This window comes from Notamacropus eugenii, chromosome 2, assembly GCF_028372415.1.
Source record: "Notamacropus eugenii isolate mMacEug1 chromosome 2, mMacEug1.pri_v2, whole genome shotgun sequence".
Classification (NCBI taxonomy): Eukaryota; Metazoa; Chordata; class Mammalia; order Diprotodontia; family Macropodidae; genus Notamacropus; species Notamacropus eugenii.
This window is the reverse complement of record NC_092873.1, coordinates 504,328,612-504,341,538: the sequence shown is the minus strand read 5'-3', so window position 1 is coordinate 504,341,538 and position 12,927 is coordinate 504,328,612. Positions and strand designations below refer to the sequence as shown.

General features: G+C 40.9%; 1 protein-coding gene and 1 long non-coding RNA gene across 2 annotated transcripts in view; one reads left to right on the top strand and one right to left on the bottom strand.

Annotated features, from left to right (window-relative positions):
* Window positions 1-2,828, bottom strand: part of LOC140529993 (uncharacterized) — a 13,665-nt gene extending 10,837 nt beyond the window's left edge. The window contains exons 1-2 of the long non-coding RNA XR_011975759.1: window positions 2,671-2,828; window positions 322-535 (exon numbers count right to left, since the gene is read on the bottom strand). This is a non-coding gene — a long non-coding RNA (uncharacterized lncRNA). The remainder of the gene's footprint in view (window positions 1-321; window positions 536-2,670) is intronic.
* Window positions 1-12,927, top strand: part of DIPK1A (divergent protein kinase domain 1A) — a 117,114-nt gene that overhangs the window by 94,492 nt on the left and 9,695 nt on the right. The window lies entirely within an intron of this gene.

Sequence of the window (12,927 nt, the reverse complement as noted above, 5' to 3'; positions counted from 1 at the left end):
GAAGCCTATAGATCTTTTTTCAGATAAGTTTTTTTAAATACATAAAACACAGGATTATGAAGGAAACCATTTATGGCTACATAAAAGTCAAGTCAATAAGAATTTATTAAAAGTTTACCATGTGTCAGGCAATATGTTAAATGCTAGGGATACAAAGAAAGGCAACAAAAAAAAAACTAGTCCCTACTCTCATGGAGTTTATAGTCTAATGGGAAAGACAACATGCAAACAATGGTGAACTAACAAGATATATAAAGGATAAATTAGGCACTAGCCTTAAGGGGGATTAGGAAAGACTTCTTGGAAAAGGTGTGATTTTACCTGGAACTTGAAGGGATCCAAGAAACAGAGATGAGAAAGGAGAGTCTTCCAGTCATGGAGAACAGCCAATGAAAGGCATGGAACCAAGAGCTGGAGGTCTTGTTTGTGGAATAGCCAGGAGGTCAGTGTCAGTAGATCAGGGTAGTCATGTGTAATTATACTGGAAGGTAGGCAGGGGTATCTGAATGCCACAGAGAATGTTCTGTATTTGATCCTGGAGGCAAAAAGGAGCCAGTACGGTTTATTAAGTGGAGGGGTGTCAGTAGAGATCAGTTTGGGCTTTAGGAAAGTCATTTTTTTGTTGTTCTTTCTTGTAACTGTTTACTTATTTTTAGTTTTCGGCATTCACTTCCATAAGATTTAGAGTTTTAAATTATCTCCCCTTCCTTTTCCTCCTCCCCAAGACAGTGTGCAATCTCATATGTGCTCTACATATACATTCATATTAAACATATTTTCACATTTATTAAGTACCGACTATATGTCAAGCATTGTGCTGAGTGCTGGGGATACACAGAAAGGGAAAAGACAGCCTGCTGTCAGAGCTCACATGCAGACAATTCTGTACAGACCTACTATAGATAGGATAGATTGGAAGGAGCCAGTTTCTTGACTCAAGTACATAATTGATTTTCATAACTGGGAAAGGAGGGGGTACTCAGAGATGCCAGCTAAATTTCTTACATGTTGAATTTATAATATCCTTGCCTCTTAGGAGGATTTGATAGAGAAAAAAACTTTGTTTTGACCAGTGGACCAAGGGACTCAATTTCCTAATCAGTTCTGAGAAAAGTCTGTAAACAGGGACAAATGTATTGAATTCATTGAAATTGAAGGCAAATGGTACCATAGTTTTGGTTTGACAGAGGCATCTTTTTTCCAGTCTTTAGCCTTTCCTTTTCCACCAAGCTTTATTTATCAATTTGTCTGCATGTACATTTTCCTCGGATACTGGAAGTAAAGGGTTTTGCAGTTTGCTTGCTTTGGTGGATAAGATCATAACCCTCCTTTGGCATTTTTATATTCTGTGGCAAATATTTCATTTCCTAGAGTTTGAAAAAAACCCAAAGGTAAAGGTCTTTTTCTCCCCTGGAGGGCAGTTCTCAAAAGCTAAGTATCATAAATTTGGTTAATTTCTCTGGGTATTTCCATTGCAACCTAGTGCTGTTCTGCTAAGGACTGTTTGTATGCACCGTGAGGTATAAGTGTGCGCCTTCAGTGAACTTCTGTGACTTCACTATGAGCATTCCAATGAAAGCTAAATTGGCACCATAGTCTGCAGCTTTTATTACAGATTCCTCTATGATTCAATTACTAGAAATTCTGGTATGTGTGCTGCGGTGATTAGCGTTAGCTTCATGTATATTTAAGCCTTGAGATATTCCAACCACATCTTCCATTATAGGGAAATGAGTAACTACATTTCATTAAATTTGTATTTGCTTATCACCAATTATTATTTGGCTAGCCTGGGTTTCTCTAGTATTGTACATTTATATATTCTTAAATTGCTAGGTTTGCCTGTAAGAAAGAAAATACTTTAAAGTCTGATCTTTAATAGCTTTTTCAAAATTGAGTTTCTTCCACTTTGTGAAAACTAAGTATAGATCCTCAGTGTCTTTTACGTAGGTTTTTGAAATGCAGACCAATTTTTACCCGATTTTGATAAAGTCTAACTGCCCATGTTTTCCGAATCCCTGTTTTCTTCAAATCTCTGGACTCATAATATCAACAATAACAAAAAAAGAAAAGAAAATCAAGATTAGGACATTAAAACTAATGGGGAGGTAGCCCCCGCCCCAGAACGGAGGTGCTGGGTTTACATGAACCTTGGTTCAATCTTGGGCCCGTCTTAGCACAAGGCCATTCGTTATTATTTTTTGAGCTGTGTCGCCACCTAATGTTTCCTCTTGGAACATCAGAATTTAGCTACCCCAGAAGGTGTCCTAAAGGACCCTAATCAGTGCAAACTGTCAGACAAACAAAACACTGATGAGCTTTGTGTAATCAGACAGAGGCTCTAAGAACCTGCACCCAAGCACCTCCCCTGTCCCTGTCGGGGGAGCCCACCTCCTCAAAGAAACTCTGGGCTCTCCAGCCTCACAGGACCATGACCCGGGGCACCCCACCCCCTCCTCCAAGGGCTCAGGGACTGTTTGCTTTGGTGCATTTTCTTCCCTTGTTAGGCCGGAAGCTCCCAGAATGCAGGGACTGCCTTTCTTATTTGTATCCCCACATCTGGGAACAGCAGCTGGCCCACAGTAGCCACTTAATAAACGTTATTGAGTCCAGTTAACTACTAGGTCAGCAACGCCCTGCAATCCCCCTAGAATGCCCCAGCCCACATACCCTGGGGTATGAGAGAAGGGCCAGGCCCAACTTCACCCTCATGGTCCAGAAGCCCCTTACTGCTCCCCTGCAAGCTGCCATCTTGGAGACATGGGCAGGCTTCACGGAAGGCTCAATCTAGGACTCTCTCAGCAGTTTTTCCTCCAGATCTCATGATCTCTGTTAGAAGAAAAGTGCAAGCATATAGCCCAGGTGAATTATCCCAGCTGTGACTCAGTTGTCCTTAACACCTGAACAGGGCAATGGGAGTGTTGCCCAAAGTCACACATCATCAAAGTGTCATCAGGGAATGATTAGCCCTCGGTTCTGGAGATAGATTCAGAAGGGCCATCCCAGACTCCACCTGGGCACTTCTAAATGGGGGGTTTGTATATGAGGGGGAGTTGAATCTGGAATCAGAAAATTCCAGTTTCAGTCCCAGCTGACACTTATCTAGCTCTGTGACCTTTAGCAAGTCAGCCTTTCTGAGCTTCGGTTTTCTTACCTGGAAAAAGGGGTTGATATCACTTGCCTTCTTACCCCAAATAGTTAGTGAGCCTCAGACAAAGTGATGCCTGAGTATACACTTTGTAGACCATGAAGCACTAATAGTTACTGTCATTGGCATTATTATGATTATTCATCTAAACTCAGAAAACTGAAAGCTGTTCCCAGTTTTCAATGCCTCTCATTTCACCAGTATGCTCTCCAGACAATACCCTGAAACCACTACCTTTGTCTGCCTTTTTCCTGTTTTCACAGTACAACCTGGCAAACTCAGTCCGCTATCAGCCATATTAACTTAAAGGCACCACCTAGTGGCAGAATCCAGTTGTGGACAGCTAGACTAGGTTAAAGGTGGCAAATGTTAATTTTTTTCTTTTCTGCCTTTTCTCTTACTAAAAGAGTTTTCAGGAACACATTGGGCTAAAAAGGAAAGTCCTGGTAGGTTATGACTGTGTTTACACTTTAGTTTACAAGCACACTGATTATTTGTCCTCATTAAGGACTCTCTAAAGGATCAGGAAAAAATAGCCATTATCATTGGGGACCAAGCAGCGAGCCAAAGCATAGGTGACCATGGTGCTGAGCCCTGAGCCTACCAGCCGACATCTTGATTGAGAGAGTGGCCATTAGTTAAACTGTGAAAGCAGGAGTCCAAACAGAAACACATGCAACCTGTTTACTAATATGTTGGTTTATTAATAATCCACACACACAAAAGTCTGTGTGTGTGTGTGTGTGTGTGTGTGTGTGTGTGTGTGTATGAGAGAGAGAGAGAGACTAAACTCAAACAAAGCTATCCGTACACAGAAGCCATGGTTTGGTTTTTTAATATTCAGAGTATTGTCTAGTACAGAGAGGTAAGTAGTCACTGGGCCGGGTATACATGCTACATACACACGGTGTGTGTCCCTCTGGGCATTGCCTTTAGTCAGCCTGCTGTACCTACAATGGTACTCTGCACATAGTGAGTGCACATGCACAATGCCCAAGGATATCAGACACAGTCGCAGCCCATAAGATCATTTGAATTTCGGTACTTATTCTGCCCCAGAAAAAGAAAAAAACTACTAAAATGTAGTTTTAGTCTTGGGAAATTAAAATGTTGATATTAATTTTAATCATTCTAATTAAAGACAGATTCTAAAAGGCCTTCTTTAGGGACTTTCTCATGGTAAGTGAGCATTAAAAATAGGGATAATGGGGAGTGAAAGGATAGCACATGACAAATATATGAAAAAACTCCACATCATTCATCAGAGAAATACAGATGAAAATAACTCAAATTTCATCTCACACCTATCAAGCTGGAACAATGATAAAAATGGAAATACTCAGTGTTGGAGCAGATATGGGAAGACAGAAAAGTCCTGGTGGGGCTGTGACTTAGCATCCCTTCTCCAGGAAACAGTTTGAAATTCTGTGAGAAAAGTCACCAAAATGTCCATACACTTTACCTCAGGACTCTAGCTGGGAGGTCAGAGAGAAAGAAAGGAACTTAGATGCCAGAATATTTGTAGCGGCACTTTGGGGACTAGAAACACCAAAGCAGATACTTAAGAATTAGCCAAGTTATGGCATATAAATGTAATGTCCTCATTAATTAGCATGGGTCAGCCAAGCCAAACCACCAGCACAAGCACCTTAACCATCATCTCCCTCAGCCCCTGATGGAGATGCCCAGGACCCTCAGCCCAAGAGCCCCCAAGACCACCAGAACTGATCTATCCCCCATGGCCATTATTGAGGGGAGAAGTCTGTGAAAAAAGGGGGAGAGGAAAGGAAATAAACATTTATTAAGGACCTACTATGTGCCAGGCACTGTATTAACTGCTTTACAAATATTATCTCATCTGATCTTCAAGCCTGAGAAGTAGGTGCTATTATTATCCCCATTTTACAGATGGGTTAAGTGACTTACCCAAGGTCACAGAGCTAGTAAGTGTCCAAGGCCACATTTGAATTCAGGTCTTCTTGACTTCAGGCCTGTTGCTCTATTCACAGAAGGGGCTCACTTTCCTCATCACCACCAAAGACAACTGCTGAATTCCAACAACAGTCAGAACAGCAGTACCCCCAGACCATCAGTCCAGCTTCCAGGTCAGCTTTCAGAGCTATCATCCATGGGAGCATCTCCTGCCAGCCTGGCTGAAGGAGCCAGGCATCTGGGCGGCAGCATGAGCCAGGAAGGTCAGGCACCAGCACCCCCTTGACCACCATTTCCCCTCAGACCCCAAGAGCCTTGGGAGTAGCCGGGCTTCCTTCCCAATGCCCACAGCCATCCCCCTGTGGAGATGCAGCCTGGCAAGTGCTCCTTCAGGGGCCTGAGGACCAGGGAAAGGAAAGTTCTTGCTACCAAAGTCCTTGGCCCTTTCAAGTGGCTCAGTATGAGAAACCAATATTTTATCATTGGAAATGACAGTAAGGAGAGGCCTTTGCTTGGCCACTGCACCCCAAGGACCAGGGGACCTCTCCATCTGACATGCAGCTGAAAGCTTCCCTAGGGGCTGTCTTCCCCACTAGACTAGAAGCTCCTAGGGGGCAGGGACCATCTTTTCTATTTGTATTCTCAACTCTTAGCTCAGGGCTTTATAAATAAATGCTTTATTCACTCATTCATTCATAGTATTGGCCCATACCACAAATATAAAGAATTCAGAGAAATATGGGAAGGTTTATTTGAATTGATGAAGAGCTGACTATTGGCGAGTTTGGAGCTCCCCATACTGGAAGAGCCAGAGCAGACCAGTAGTGAGTGGATTGCTCTTTCACTGGCTGCCTCAAGACCAATATGAAGATTATTATAGTTAAATCAACCTAACAGAATTTGTTGCAAAATGTAGATAAGGTATAGGGCAGGGAGGAAGGCCCATTCCTTCAAAGTCATCTTTGCACATGCCTCGAACGTGGTAAGTGCTACATAAATGTTAGCTATGGTCAGGTCAGGGAGGTTACTGTATGCCTTACAGATACACGCAGATGAAGCAGATTGTCAAATTGTCTTGGGTCCAGCCATGTGAGAGGTTGACTGATGGAAATAAGTGAAAATCATCCTGCTGAAAGCTGCCTGCTAAGGGCTATGGCGGTGGTGAGGACTAACCAACCTTCATCTGGAGAAAGCAGAGTATCACCAAGGGAGTTTACTGACACCAGAAGGATAGGAAGGAATCATGTTTAAATCCATTAAGAACACCTATACATCGTGGAGACCCGTAAAATCAAAAGAAACCTCAGTGGGCGTGTGTTATGGCATCAAAGCACACACCTGGCTATTTGCATTCACAGAATGGGCAAAAATCACAGTCTGAATCATCTGCTTTGCCTGGCTGAGTAAGGGCTGGGTCTGTATGAGTCTGGACCACTTCAGTAGCCATGATCTTTGCCTGCCAATTTACTCACATTATCATCAGCTGTCTTCTCAACTAAGCTCCATTCTTCCCTCACTTTTCCCACTTATTCAGGCAAATACAGCGCCATTTGGGATGCTGCTACCCTCTCACTCAATACCACCTGCTTCGCTGCTCTGCGCTTCTCTGAGTACCATGTGGCCTAGTGGATAAGGCCATCGCTTTGGAATCAGAAGTATCTAGATTCCAACCTTGTCTCAGACACACGCTAGCTTATGGGACCCTGGGCAAGGCTCTTCACTTCTCTGTACCTCAGTTTCTTTATCTGTAAAGTGAGAGGTTTGTACTATATGTCCTCAAAGTCCCTTCTAATTCTCCATCTATGATTCTGTGATGCTATCAGTGTTTTCTATATGTTTTGGACTTTTTGGGGATCAGTTTGATGGAACTGAACATCCCTACACACCTTGTCGCTGTATTTCAGCCATATCCAGACTCTCTGTGACCCATTTGGGGTTTTCTTGGCAGAGATACTGGAGTGGTTTGCCATTTCCATCTCCAGCTCATTTTATAGAGGAAGGAACTGAGACAGAGTGAAGTGATCTGTCCAGGGACACACCATTAGTGAGTGTCTGAAACTGAATTTGAACTAAGGAAGATGAGTTTTCTTGATTCCAGGCCCAGAGCTTTATCCACTGGGCCACCTAGATGAGTCACACCACTCCCTCCCCCCCTACACACACACGCACACATACACACCTCAGCAAGTTGTTTATCATCAGCAGAAAACTCGAGGTACTATAGGGATTCTGAGCCTGGGATATGTAAATTTGTAGACAGACGGATGGATGGATGGATGGATGGATGGATGGATGGATGGATGGATGGATGAATGGATGGATTTGACTATTATTGGCTTCCATTGTAATCCTACATATTTTATTTTATGAATTTAAAACATAAAACTGAGAAGGGGTCCATACTCTTCCCCAGATAACAGAAGGAGAGGTCGAGGACACACAAAATGATAAGAACTTCTAGTATATTTTGCCCCAACAACTCTTGATTTCCTGATCCACATTTCATGGAATAAGAGTGGAGGAGGGTCAGGTTATAATGCAAAAGAATGGGAATGGGGGGAAGGATAGACCAGAGTGTCAACTGCTAGGCATTAAGACTGTCTGTACCTTCTTAGGTGGCACATTGTATGAAGTCAAGAAAGACTCGTCTTCCTGAGTTCAAATCTGACCTCAGACACTAGCTGTGTGACCCTGAGCAAATCCCTTAACCCTGCTTGCCTCCTCATCTGTAAAATGAGCTAGAGAAATGGCAAACCACTCCAATATCTCTGCCAAGAAAATCCCAAAAGGAGTCACAAAGAGTCAGACACTACTGAAAAAGGACTTAACTATTGTATCTCCTTCTCTTCTGGTTTCTCTGGGCTGGTGTCCCTCACCCTGAGTTTTGCTTACCTGGGTTTTATGGCTTTTGATTACAAAGGAGGGTTTGTTTCATTGTAGGGCTGGTACACTGGAAAATGACATATAAAAGACAAAATATATCACTAAAAAAAACTGGTGAAACACATTTATACTTAATGTAATTACTGAGAGATTTGCCTGAGATATCTCATGGAATATAATTTGGGTTGTTTGCTTGCAATTTTATTATTTTCAACCTTCCTCTATCTGCTCAGCTGCCATGTGGAAAAATGAAATACTTCCCTTAGATAGCAACATGGCATCTGGTTTGTAAAAATTCATTAGAAAAGAATACCTTCTTCTGGCAAAATCGTGTATTTCTACAGGTGTGTTTTCATTCTATCAAAGACTGTGAATGAGAATGTAACTTCTTTGAAGGTAGTCACACAGCTAATTTAATTTTGGCACACCCAGTTTACAACAACCTAGGATAATGTAGGCTTTGGCATGTTGAAGTTGGGCTAGAAAACACCCTGGAGGTCCTGCACACTCTCTCCTAGTCCTAACTTTTGCTGTCTTTTGTTTTTTAAAATGGTGTTCATAGAACCTAGAATTTAGGGAAAGGACAGTCAAGGTCATTTACAGATGGGACAGAGGAGTAAATGAAGGCACAGAAATACTGAGGTGCAACAGAGCCAGGTTTTGAACCAAGATCCTCTAAGTCCAAATTTAAGACTTCTCTCATCTCACGAGCCAAGTCAACAGTGAGCACTTATTATGTGCCAGGCATGGGGTTATGTGTTGTTCATACAAATACAACAAAAAGACAGTCTCTGCCCTCAAGAAACTTATATTCTACCTAGAGAAGGCAACATTGAAAGAGGTGAAGATCAATAAAGGGGAACGATAAAATTTTTTAAATTTTCAAACCACAATAATCAGAAAAGCAAACAGAAACAATTTTGAGCTCCTCCTTTACGTGCAAATTGGCACCAAAAAAAGTACGAAATTCAAGTGATGAGACTGGGAAAATACCAAATATGTGTATGGCTGCTTTATTTGTAATATCTATTTGTAATACAGAGGCAGTAATCACATAAACCTCATCTCTAGAGAGTGGTGGTGGAAAAATTTGGAACGTAACAACACGATGCAATACAATTCTACCATTAAAGTGACATATGAATGAAAGAAAGGAAAGAGGCAAAATACTTCAATAAAAACAGGATTAGAGACAGTATAAATATTCACCATACAACGCTATCTCTTCCTGGTTATGATTATAATTCATAGGTGCAGGATTTTCTGAAAAGATCCGGGTGTTAAGCAGCCTGCTTGAATAGGTTAAACCTCTCACTTCCAGCTGGTGAGTCAGCTCTACCACCTGCGCCCTGCCCCACCAATCTGTTAGGACTGGGATTCCTGGGATCTTTTAGACGTTGGTAATAAAGTACCTGCAAAGCTAAACCCCACGTAAAGACTTCATAGTTTTGCTCTGGGGGAAGACATTTAATGGGGACCTTGCTGTCCTTGGACTATTAGGGAATTCCTAAATAGAGAACCTATTATTAAATAAATGTTATTAAAATGTCAATAATAGCAGTTATATATATTTAATTTACAATATATTCTATATAGCAATTTAAGGTTGGCAAACTGCTTTACCTTTGTTATCTCATTTGATCTTTACAAGAATCCTATGGTTCTAAAGTCAGATTGTTGGGTTTTTTCCATCCAAATGTAAAACATTTCCATTTATCTCTTTTGACTTTCATCTTCTTAGATTCAGCTAATTTTCCTAGCTTGTCAAGACCTTTTATGATCCTGACTTTGTCATCTATTCCATATACTGGCTCTCCCTCAGCTCTGGGTCATCCGAAAATTGGATATGCATGCTTGTGATACCTTCATTAAAATTGTCAATAAAAATGTTAATAAAATACGCATAAAATCCTTGAGAGACTCAGCTGCTCAGTTCTATGTTCAAATCAAACCACTAATGCAAGGCTGGAGAACCTGCAGCCTCAAGGCCACATGTGGCCCTCTAGGTTCTCAAGTGCAGCCCTGTGACTGAAAAACTTCACAGAACATATTCCCTTCATAAAAGGATTTGTTCTGCAAAACCTGTACTGGGTCACAAAGCCATACCCAAGGACCTGGAAGGCCCCATGTGACCTCAAGGACACAGGCTCCCCACACCTGAGTGACTAAGGACTCATCTTTGATCCTGGTCGTCTAACCAGTTCTGACTCATCTCAATGGTTTTGTCATCCAGCTCTTATATCCTCAGCTTATCCACAAGAATGATCTGACATATGTTATTAAACACTTTTAGCCTTGCCAAAAAAGGAAGTAAGGAACATAATTTGTTCAGGATAAAGCCCTGGGCATCTTTGTGGGTATCACTTACTTCTCTAGATGTTCACCGTTTCTTTACCAATGAATTTGAGTTGGAAACTTTGCCGGGCATCCACATCAAGCTCAGAGTCCCATAGCAGTGGTGTCAAAACTCAAACAGAAACTAGGCTACTGCTCTCTATATAAGAATTCCTATGGATGGCATATTGACTTGGTTTTTACATGCAATATTATGTTTTATTGTATTTTTACTTATTTTGTTAAATATTTCCCAATTACATTTTAATCTGGCTGGGGCTCCAATCCTAAGGCCTCAGGCTGGGCAACACCTCTGGCTCCAAACAAGAATCAGTCAACTTCAGCCTCTCCCTTTTGGTGCTGCTCACAAACTAAGAATGTTTTTTGCATTTTTAAATGTAATAAAACTTTATTTTAAAATGTACAAATCATTTTTAGCTGACAGGCCGTACAAAAACGTGTGCTGGGCTGGATTTGGCCCTCAACAGTAATTTGCTAACTCTTGGCCTACATTATTCATATTCTATTTTCTTCACTTTTGAAAAATTGGGACACACTAATCCACCATTGCCAGAGCTGGGAATCAGTCCAGCAACTGTAAAAAGTAATTTGGAATTAAGCTAAGAAAGCAAAAATATCCATATCCTATGACCAAAAGAACTCACACCAGACATACAGAAGAGATCAAAGACCCAAAGAAAGGTCCGGTGTACACCAAAATAATCTTTATAATAACCAAGAGCTGGAAAAAATGGATGCCCATTGAATGATACATTATGAGAAGTCTTATATGAACTGTTTCCAAATGAGGTAAGTAAAACCAGGAAAACTGTACAGCATGACCACCATCTTATAAATGGAAAGAAGGGAAAAGAAAAGAAGAATACTGTGTATTTATAATGACAAACTTTGGCCCCACAGGCTAGCTATAGGACAGTAAAATTAGGTAGTGCTTCAGAGCTGGGCAATGAGCTCTCTCAGAGAAGTCACAAAATGAGGCAGCTGCCATGATTAGGTGGGAGCCCAGGGAAGGAAGGAAAATGCCTTTGAAAAACAAGAGGACAGTACTTGCCCACTAGGAACTGATCCTACTATATTCAAAGTTTTCTTTGGAGCCATTTAGGAAGAGAATTCTTATAGACAATCGAAGCCTTGCTGAGGATTTAGCAGAGATCACAGGTCATACATGGGTTTCTTATGATCCCCATCACCCATGATCATAGAGCTAGAAGGAACCTCAGAGGTCATTCTAAGCCAATGATGTCAAACTGAAGTGGAAAACCAGACATGAGAATCCCTGCAGGCCACCTAGTGGCTTAGATAATTAATATCATCTATGTTTGGTATTTTTATTCATTTATTTTTACTGTAATTTCTTTATTTTTGTTTTTTTTTTTTATTATACACTTACATACAAAATGAGAAAGGAAAAAAATTGCCACTTACACAGCAGACCATAAAAGAGGATTCAACATAAAACAACAAATTTCCATTTCAAGAAAATCTATGTAATAAATACATTGTTTTCAAATGTGCCCAGCTTTTCTTTGCTTCCTTATTGGTCTTCTTTTGTCCGCTGCTGTGTGTACTTTTTACTTGGTTTTTTCTCCCTCCCTCCCCACTACCTCAAAGAAAGGTACAATTAAGCATGTATAGATGTATATACACACATATATCTATATCTATAAATATATGTACACATATACACTCATACATATATATATATATATATATATATGTAAGACCGTATTATGCTTATTTCTACCTATCATCTGTTTCTCCGAAGGTGGGATAAGCACCTTCCTTCTTAAGTTCAAGAATCAGAGGTGGGGAACCTGTGCCCTCAAGGTCACATGTGGCCTTTTATGACCTTGGGTACAACCTTTTGACTGAATCCAAGTTTTACTGAACAAATCCTTTTGTTAAGGAGATTTGTTCTGTGAAGTTTGGATTCTGTCAAAGGGCCACACTTGAGGATCTGGAGGGTAACATGTGGCCACGAGGCCGCAGGCTCCCCACCCCTGGTCCAAGTCTTTCCATGTTTTTCTAAATCAACCAGTTCATCATTTCCTACACCACAGCACTATTCCATTCTGATTTCAAACAGCATCTTCCTTCATAGGATCTTTTAGTCAAAATTACTTGTTTGCTCAAAGGTCTCTTCATTCTTTTCTAAAATCATTGAGATCATTATTTCTCGTTCAGCCATTCCGCATTTGATGGGCATCCCTGCAATTTTCAGTTCTTTGCCACCATGAAGAAAGCTGTATTTCAGTACATGGAGGTTCTTCTCCATTTTCTCTAATCTTCTTGGGAAAAGACCTAATAGTGGTATTGCTGGGTCAAAGGGTGTAGCAGTTTAATAACTGTTTGGGCATAATTCCACATCGCTCTCCAAAATGGTTGGATCAGCTCACAGATCCACAAATACTGAATTAAGGTTTTAATTTTTTTACATCCCCCCCAACATTTGTCACTTTCCCTTTCTATCATTTTAGCCAGTCTGATGGGTATAAAACAATATCTCAAGTTGTTTTAATTTGTATTTCTCTAATTAATAATGATGTGGAACATTTTTTCATATCACTATAAATTGCTTTGATGTCTTCATCAGAAAACTGCCTATTCAT